This window comes from Antechinus flavipes, chromosome 3 (genome assembly GCF_016432865.1).
Source record: "Antechinus flavipes isolate AdamAnt ecotype Samford, QLD, Australia chromosome 3, AdamAnt_v2, whole genome shotgun sequence".
In the NCBI taxonomy this organism is placed as follows: domain Eukaryota; kingdom Metazoa; phylum Chordata; class Mammalia; order Dasyuromorphia; family Dasyuridae; genus Antechinus; species Antechinus flavipes.
This window is the reverse complement of record NC_067400.1, coordinates 598,867,536-598,875,035: the sequence shown is the minus strand read 5'-3', so window position 1 is coordinate 598,875,035 and position 7,500 is coordinate 598,867,536. Positions and strand designations below refer to the sequence as shown.

Below are 7,500 nucleotides of genomic sequence, written 5' to 3'. Positions count from 1 at the left end.
GAAGCAGGATTTGAATCCAGATCTCATAAATCTCAGTGCAATATTTTTTTCTCCTACACCATACGAAGGCCTGGATGGGGCTGGACCACTTTGTACCTTTCTCTTTGGACAGGCAGTCTCCCAATCACTTGTCAGGGTCACACAGAACTCAAACATGTGTTCCTAGAAAAGACTTCAGAAGCCATTTTATCCAGTCCCCTCATTTGGCAGAAGGGAAACTCAGCACCTCGCCTAAGCCCTAAGACAGCAAGGGGCAGGGCTGAGACCTAACCCACCTCCTCTGACGAAGAGACAGAAGAGACCAGCCCGAGATCACGGGGTTGGCAACAGACAAAAGCAGGATCCAACACAGGTTCTCCAACATCTAAGGTCTTACTTCCAAGCTTGCCAGTTCCTGTCTGATGTATGGAAAACAAACAGACGTAATTTCTAGGCGATGGGCCTGGAATGTGTCCACTTTCATCTTTAAATATTCCCCCACCTATTAATATTTTTTCTGTTTTCATTTATTTTAATTCAGAATTGGCAATGAGAAGAGTTATCAGTGAATCAAGCTAGATAATATATGGAAGGCACTTTGAAAGCCCCTAAGTACTATAGAAACGTGATCTGTTATTGGTGAGATCGGTATTGCTGGAACATTTTGCAATGAAAGGAAATAGGATTCTTTTAAATTTCTACCAAATTTAGGAGAAATGGGAGGTGTCTATCAAAGTCACCAATATTTCTATGGACCTAAATTGAGGGAGTTTGGAGAAAAGAGTTGAAAAAAAAGATATCAGGATACTTAACCATAAAGTAAAAATCTCTTTCAGGACCTTCTGAATTCCAGACTGGGCCAATAGAAGAATTTTTAAATTTCCAAAGTCACTGGATAAAAAACTCAATACTGCTGTTTGAATGAACCAACCATTTAATTGAGGTCAAGGGTCAAAGAATTTTCCCAAATCCCAAAATTCTCCCAAATTTTCCTTAGCAAGACCTGCCATTTGGACCTAAAAGTTCCATGTCTCTCTTCCACGACTTTTCAGGCTGCTTTGCTCCAATTGCCCCAAAATCTGTGATTTAATTTAATTCAACAAATATTTGTTAAGTACCTACTGTATACAGATTCTATGCTGGGCAATGAAGCTAACAAAAATGAAAAAATACAACTACTTGCTTCCAAAACTTGAGATGTAATAAAATAAATCCTCTTTGGAGTCCCTTCTCTTTGACACATAGTCCTTTTGTAGAAGAACTACCCAATAATATTGATGTTAGAAGCCCTGATTAAGTGTTTCCTTGGGTTGAGATTAACACATTGTTATAGGCACATATATAGGTACAAATTTAATTTATACTTACTAAAATGAGATGTATTTGGAAGAGACAAACAGCCAGAGACTGAAAATTAAGCTTCAGATTCTATAGAAACCTTATTTAGTCTATTTTTAGAATAACATGATACCTATTCTATTTCATTGTATATGTGGTCTCCTCAATATGGTTATTGCCTCCATTGATGCAGATTGTACCCCATCCATGCCTGCCCATGTTATATAATTCTCATCCATTTGCTACCATAAGTTCACTACAGAGGGTGCATTCATCATGATGGGAGACTATTTCAATTGATCTTGACATTGCAAGGATACTAATGGGCTACTCACACTGTCCATTAGTAATCCTTCATTCTCACTATGCATCCTCCCAGATGGACGGGTTATAATAGAAAGATGGATAAATTAGGTAGACAGAGGTAGTAAGATAAAGAGCATATAGATAGATATATCCAAGAAGAAAGAAAGAAAGAAAGAAAGAAAGAGAGGAAGAGAGAGAGAGAGAGAGAGAAAGAAAAAGGGAGACAGAGAAAGAGAGAGAAAGAAAAAAGAAAGATAGAAAGAGAGATGGATAGAAGGATAGATAGATAGATAGATAGAATGATAAATGAGTGGATAGAAGGATAGATGAGTGAATGGGATGAATAAATGTAGAATACTTATTAAATACTTACTATGTCCTAGGTATTGTGCTAAGCAATGTAGACACAAAGACAACAAGCCATATAATTCTTTCCCTCAAGGAACTTACATTCTAATAGAAAAAAAAAGATAATCCATATAGGAAAGATAGGATGGAAAGGGTGGGGTGTACAACAGTGGCATGGTGGGAAATATGCAAGAAGTGGAGGCTTGGGCTATATAGAAAATAAAACAAAGTCTATCTATCTAAGCCAAGGAACACAGGAGTGAAGTCCAGGTTACCAGTGAGGATCAAATAGAGAAAACCTTTTGTGGAACAAGCTGGGAAGATGATGATGATGATGATGATGATGATGATGATGATGAAGACAACAATAATGGTGATAGTGGTGTTGATAACAAGATGGCAACTTATTTTATTGTAATTATTTAATATTTAATAATAACAGCTAGCATTTATATAGAGCTTCAAGGTTTATAAAGTACTTAGCAACAATGATCTCACTTAACCCTTAAAATAAAATGGTGATGGTATTTTTAAAACCAAACTCTACATGGGTGATCTGACCAAAAGCATTCCTATGCAAAGACTATCTACACACAAACTTCCTTTTCTTTAAATATGAGTTCTCTAAGGAAAATTCATAGATGCTTATTAAATGTTGATTTGGCCTTGGACCACACTGAAAGCCAGAAGGGATGGTAGCTCAATCTAGTTCCTTCATTCTATATTTTGAAGGAAATAAGCATTTATTATCATTATTTATTAATTAAATTTTATTTTATTTACAGTTCTGAATTCTCTCCTTTCCACCTCCCCCTGAAAGCAAGAAAAATAAAATCATTATAAAAATTTTAGTCAAGCAAAACTAATTCCCATATTAGACACATCCAAATACATATGCATGTGTATATTGATATAGAGAGAGATCTCTATATACACATATATGTACAAGTAGGTACAAAAATACATATATGCATATATAATATATATGTATATATGCTTCAAGCTGCATTTTGAGACCATCACCTCTCTGTCAGCAGGTAGGCAGCATGTTTCTTTGTGAATCCTCTGGAATTGTGGTTGATCATTGTGTTGAACAGAGTTCTTAAATCTTTCAAAATTGTTTTTATTTACAAATTTACTGTTACTGTATAAATTGTTCTCCTGGTTCTGCTCGCTTCACTTTGCATCAATTCATACAAGTCTTCCCAAGTTTGTCTGAAACCATCCCCTTTATCATTTCTTACAGGTCAAGGATATTCCATCACACTCATATACCATAACTTTTTCAACCATTCCCCAGTTGATGGACATCCCTTCAGTTTCCAATTCTTTGCCAACACAAAAAAGAGCTGCTGTCAATTTTGTACAGATGGGTCCTTTTCCTCTTCCTTTGTTCTCTTTGGGATATAGACCTAATAGTTGTATAGTTGGGTTAAAAATTATGCATAGTTTAATAGTTTTTTGCAACCCCCTCATTTTACAGATGAGGAGACTGAACCCCAGAGAGATGGGAAACAGCTTGTCCAAAGCCACATAGCTAGTAAGTAGCAGAGTGGGGGTATGAACCTAGACCCCTGACTCTAAACCCTGGATTGTTTCTGTAGTCTGTGTTTGATGAGAAAACCTGTTTAAAGTCTCTTGGGAGGGATTGGGTGGGAGAAGCCCTTCTGGGAAATCATTATTGCTGCTCATTCTGTCCAGGAAGTCTGTAGCTGCAAGAGGCTACATATTTGATTCAAAAGCATTTCTTTATTTTATCTTATTTTCCTTTTTTGTTGTTTTGGGGTTGGGGTAGATGTCTGATCCTGAAAGACTGTGGAGAATTCACTGCCGTTCCCATTGATTCCTTACTAGATTTCTCAGATCACTCCAATAATTAATGCCATTAAGAGTATGTCTCTCATTATTCTGGAAAGCAGATGAGGCAGGTTCAGTTGTCTTTGTATGCTGTCTTGGTCAAGGCCTGGTTTCCAACCAAAATTCCTTTTCTGAACTTCTTACCCCAGAGAAAAGATGCTGAAATCTAATTTGGGGGGATAGGCTTGCTGGAGATTTTTGTTTGTATTGGTTAGTGTTCCTGGGAAGAAGGATCTGAGTTTGTTCTGCAAATTCATGTTTTCCCTTCAGGCTAAATTGCAATTAACCTACACTAGCATCTCCCCACCTAAAAAGCAAAAGCTGATTTCCTTCCTATACCCGAGCATTTGCCAGCCCCTCCTCCTCTCCAACTCCCAACTAAGTGGGACTTCACCTTATCTTTGAGGGTACAAAGACAGCATGACACAGTGTATAAGGCATTGGACCTGTAGTCAGGAAGAGCTGCGTTCTAATCCCACCTCTGATACTTACTAGCTATGTGAGCCTGGACAAGTCACTCCATCTCTCCAAACCTCAGTTTTTTCATCTATAAATTGGGAAGGGGGTGTTCAACTGGTAGGTCTCTAAGAGTCCTCCCAGTTCTAAATCTGTGATATTATGATCCTATGATGTGAACCTTATTCATAAAGTCCCAGAATTCCAGAGTTGGAAGCAGCCACCTAATCCAACCTGCACCTTAAAAAGGATCCCATCTAATGGATGATGAAGCATGGTACCCATCTGCTGACAGAGGGATGATGGATCTTAGGTACATGATAAAATGTGCTATCCACCTGCTGATAAAGGAATGATGGGCCCAAGGTGCATGATGAAGCATGGGACCCACCTGCTGACAGAGGGATGATGGACCCCAGGGCCATGATGATACATGGGACCCACCTGCTGACAGAGGGATGATGGACCCCAGGTGCATGATGAAGCATGGTACTCACCTGCTGATGGAGGGATGATGGATCTTAGGTGCATGATGAAGTCTGGTACCTCTCTCCTATCTCCTGGCAGAGGGGTGATGGATCCAAGATACATGCTGAAATATGGTACCCACCTGCTGACAGAGGAATAATAGACCCAAGGTATATGATGAAGCATGGTACCCACCTGCTGACAGAAAGTGATAGATAGATTCAAGGTGCAGAATGAGGCGTGGATTTTTGGCAAATGTGTTGAATTGTTTTGTTTGACATGCTTATTGTTTCCATTGGTGCCAGAGTTGCAGTTTGCTTGTTTTTTATTTGGGAAGACTGTGTTTTATTTTGCAGGGAGTGGGGCAACAGAGTTAGTGATAATGTAGCCAAAAGAAGAAGAAAAAACAAAAGAAGGTCATTGAAGCATTTTTAAAACACTCAGAATAGAAGGAAGTTAAGAGACACAGACAAGCAGGATAGTTTTGAAAGTAACATGTTAAATTTACTGTGTCCTTTTTTAAAAAAAAAAAGATGTATATAATAAAGATTCATGATATTAACATATTTTTTAAAAATGTTCCCCTTATACCTAATAGGTAGTTATCTAATCTTTGCTTGAAGACAGCAACTGAGGAAGCAGCTACTACCATATACAGCAGCCCATTTCACCTTGGGACATCTCTGATTATTGGGATGTTTTTCTTGACATCAACCCAAATCAGCCACTTCAACCCATGACTCCCCATCCTGCCTTTTGAGGTCAAACAGCAGAGTTCACTCTGTTTGCCCCATGATGGCCCTTGAATACTTGAAGGCAGCTCTCATGATCTCTAAGTCTTCTCTTCTTCAGCCTAAACATCTCCAGATTCTTTGGTGCGTCCTCTTACAGCATGCACTCAAGGCCTCTTGTCACCTTATTGCATCCTCTAGATCTTCTCCAAGTCCTCATGGTCCTTCCTAAGCTGTGGGCCTCAGAACTGACCCAAAGTCCCAAGTGGGGTCATGTCCACAGCACTTTTAGCTTTACTTGGCTGCCATATTGAATGATCAGCTAAAGGCCTCTGACTTCAAGTCTGCTGGTCTTTTCATTGCATCGGGAAGACTTGGGTTGCATCCCTGCTCTGCTACCCCTTACCTGTGTAATTTTTGGCAAGTCCCTTTCCTTCCTGGGCCCTCAATCTTCTCAGCTGTAAAATAATAGGGCTCAGACTAGAGGTCTTCTGAGGTCCCTGAAAATACACTGACTTTGGAACCAGAGGACCTGGGTTCAAACTCTTCACCTGACCCTTACTGCCTGGGTGATCTTAGGTAAGTGTCTTCCCTCTCAGCCTATTTCCTCATCTATAAAATGAAGAATTTGGTGTAGACAATCACTGTGGTTTCTTCCAGCTTTAATGCTATGCTCCCATGATCATTTGCACCCTTCCTAATACCCACAGAGCAATGTCTAGGGTAGTATTACCCTACGTAATGAACCTGCTATCATAGACCCCACCACCACCATCATCGCAGCAGTCCTGGATTGGTGAAAGAGTCATGTGAAGGCTTCCCTGGTTCTGGAGTGCCTGTAGACCATTACTCCTTCCTTGCCTCTCATGCTATGCTAAGCTGGAGTCCAGTCAGAAAGGGGAGACTCTTCTGGTACACAATTCCCGCTCTCAGTCAATTAATAAACTTTTATCAAGCTCCTGTGATGTACTGGGCACTAGGAAACAAGGAAAGGCAAAAGACAGCTCCTGAGTCAAAGGACTCACATTTTATGGCCAACCTCCTTCCCTGGGGTATCTGGGAGGAGCTGTCCGTGGTCCTGCCTCAGCCTTCTCCTGTCAGATGAGGGAGCTCCAGCCCAGGAAGGATGGCGTCCAGCAAATCCGGGGGGCGGAGAGTCCAGCCGCAAAGGGGCGGGGGGAGGGTCTCAGCCAGAGCTGGGCTTGGGGCAGTTCCCTAGCCAGGACGAGGAGTGGCCAGAGGAGAGGGCGAGAGAATGGAACGGCAGCCAAGTGTTGAGTTGGCTGCTAGTGGAAAGCTGAGAGTCCTCCAGGATGCACTGGCCCCGGGCAGATGTTGATGGCCATCCTTGGAGGCTGCTTCCAACTCTGAGGTCACAGAGCCATTAGAATATTGAAATAAGTAGCGTTTGTGTCTGCAAAGAGCTTTGCTCACTCAACTAGACCACAACCACATGGGGTAGATATTAGAGGTAGCATCTCCATTTTACAGGTGAGGACTGAATCATAAAGAGTTCAAATGGCTTGTCCGTAGCAATAATAATAATAACGGCAACAACAATAATACATGAAGGCTCTGAATGCCAAGGTCATCTTGATTCCAAGTCCAAGCATATATTGATTGGGGCAGCTCGCTGGCATCAGATAGGGTGCTGATCTGGAAGTATTAAGCAGGAAGACCTGGGTTCAAATCACAATTCATATACTCACCAGTACTGTGACCCTGAGCTAGTCATTTAGCCCCTGCTTGCCTCAGTTTCCTTTATCATTTTATTCCTTTTAAAGTTATTCCTTTAAAAGGAGATAATAACAGAGCCTATTGCAAGGTTGTTATGAGGATAAAATGGGATATTTGGAAAAAACTTACTTAGCATGATCCCTGGCATATAACAGGTGCTATAGAAATGCTTATCTTCCCCCTCCTTCTCTCCTACAACAGAGATTCTTCTCAGAGGTTACTAAGAATGTTAGATCCTGATTTAGAGCTGGGAAGAATTATTGGACCATAAACTTAGAGG

General features: G+C 40.6%; 1 protein-coding gene across 8 annotated transcripts in view; it reads left to right on the top strand.

Moving 5' to 3' along the window:
* Window positions 1-7,500, top strand: part of CAMTA1 (calmodulin binding transcription activator 1) — a 1,246,754-nt gene that overhangs the window by 1,086,161 nt on the left and 153,093 nt on the right. The window contains exon 1 of one of the 8 annotated variants that reach the window (XM_051988659.1): window positions 3,495-3,511. The exons of the other annotated variants lie outside the window; for them this stretch is intronic. The gene's annotated coding sequence lies outside the window, so the exon portion shown is untranslated. Of the gene's footprint in view, window positions 1-3,494; window positions 3,512-7,500 lie in introns of those variants that run through there. 8 annotated transcript variants of the gene reach the window in all.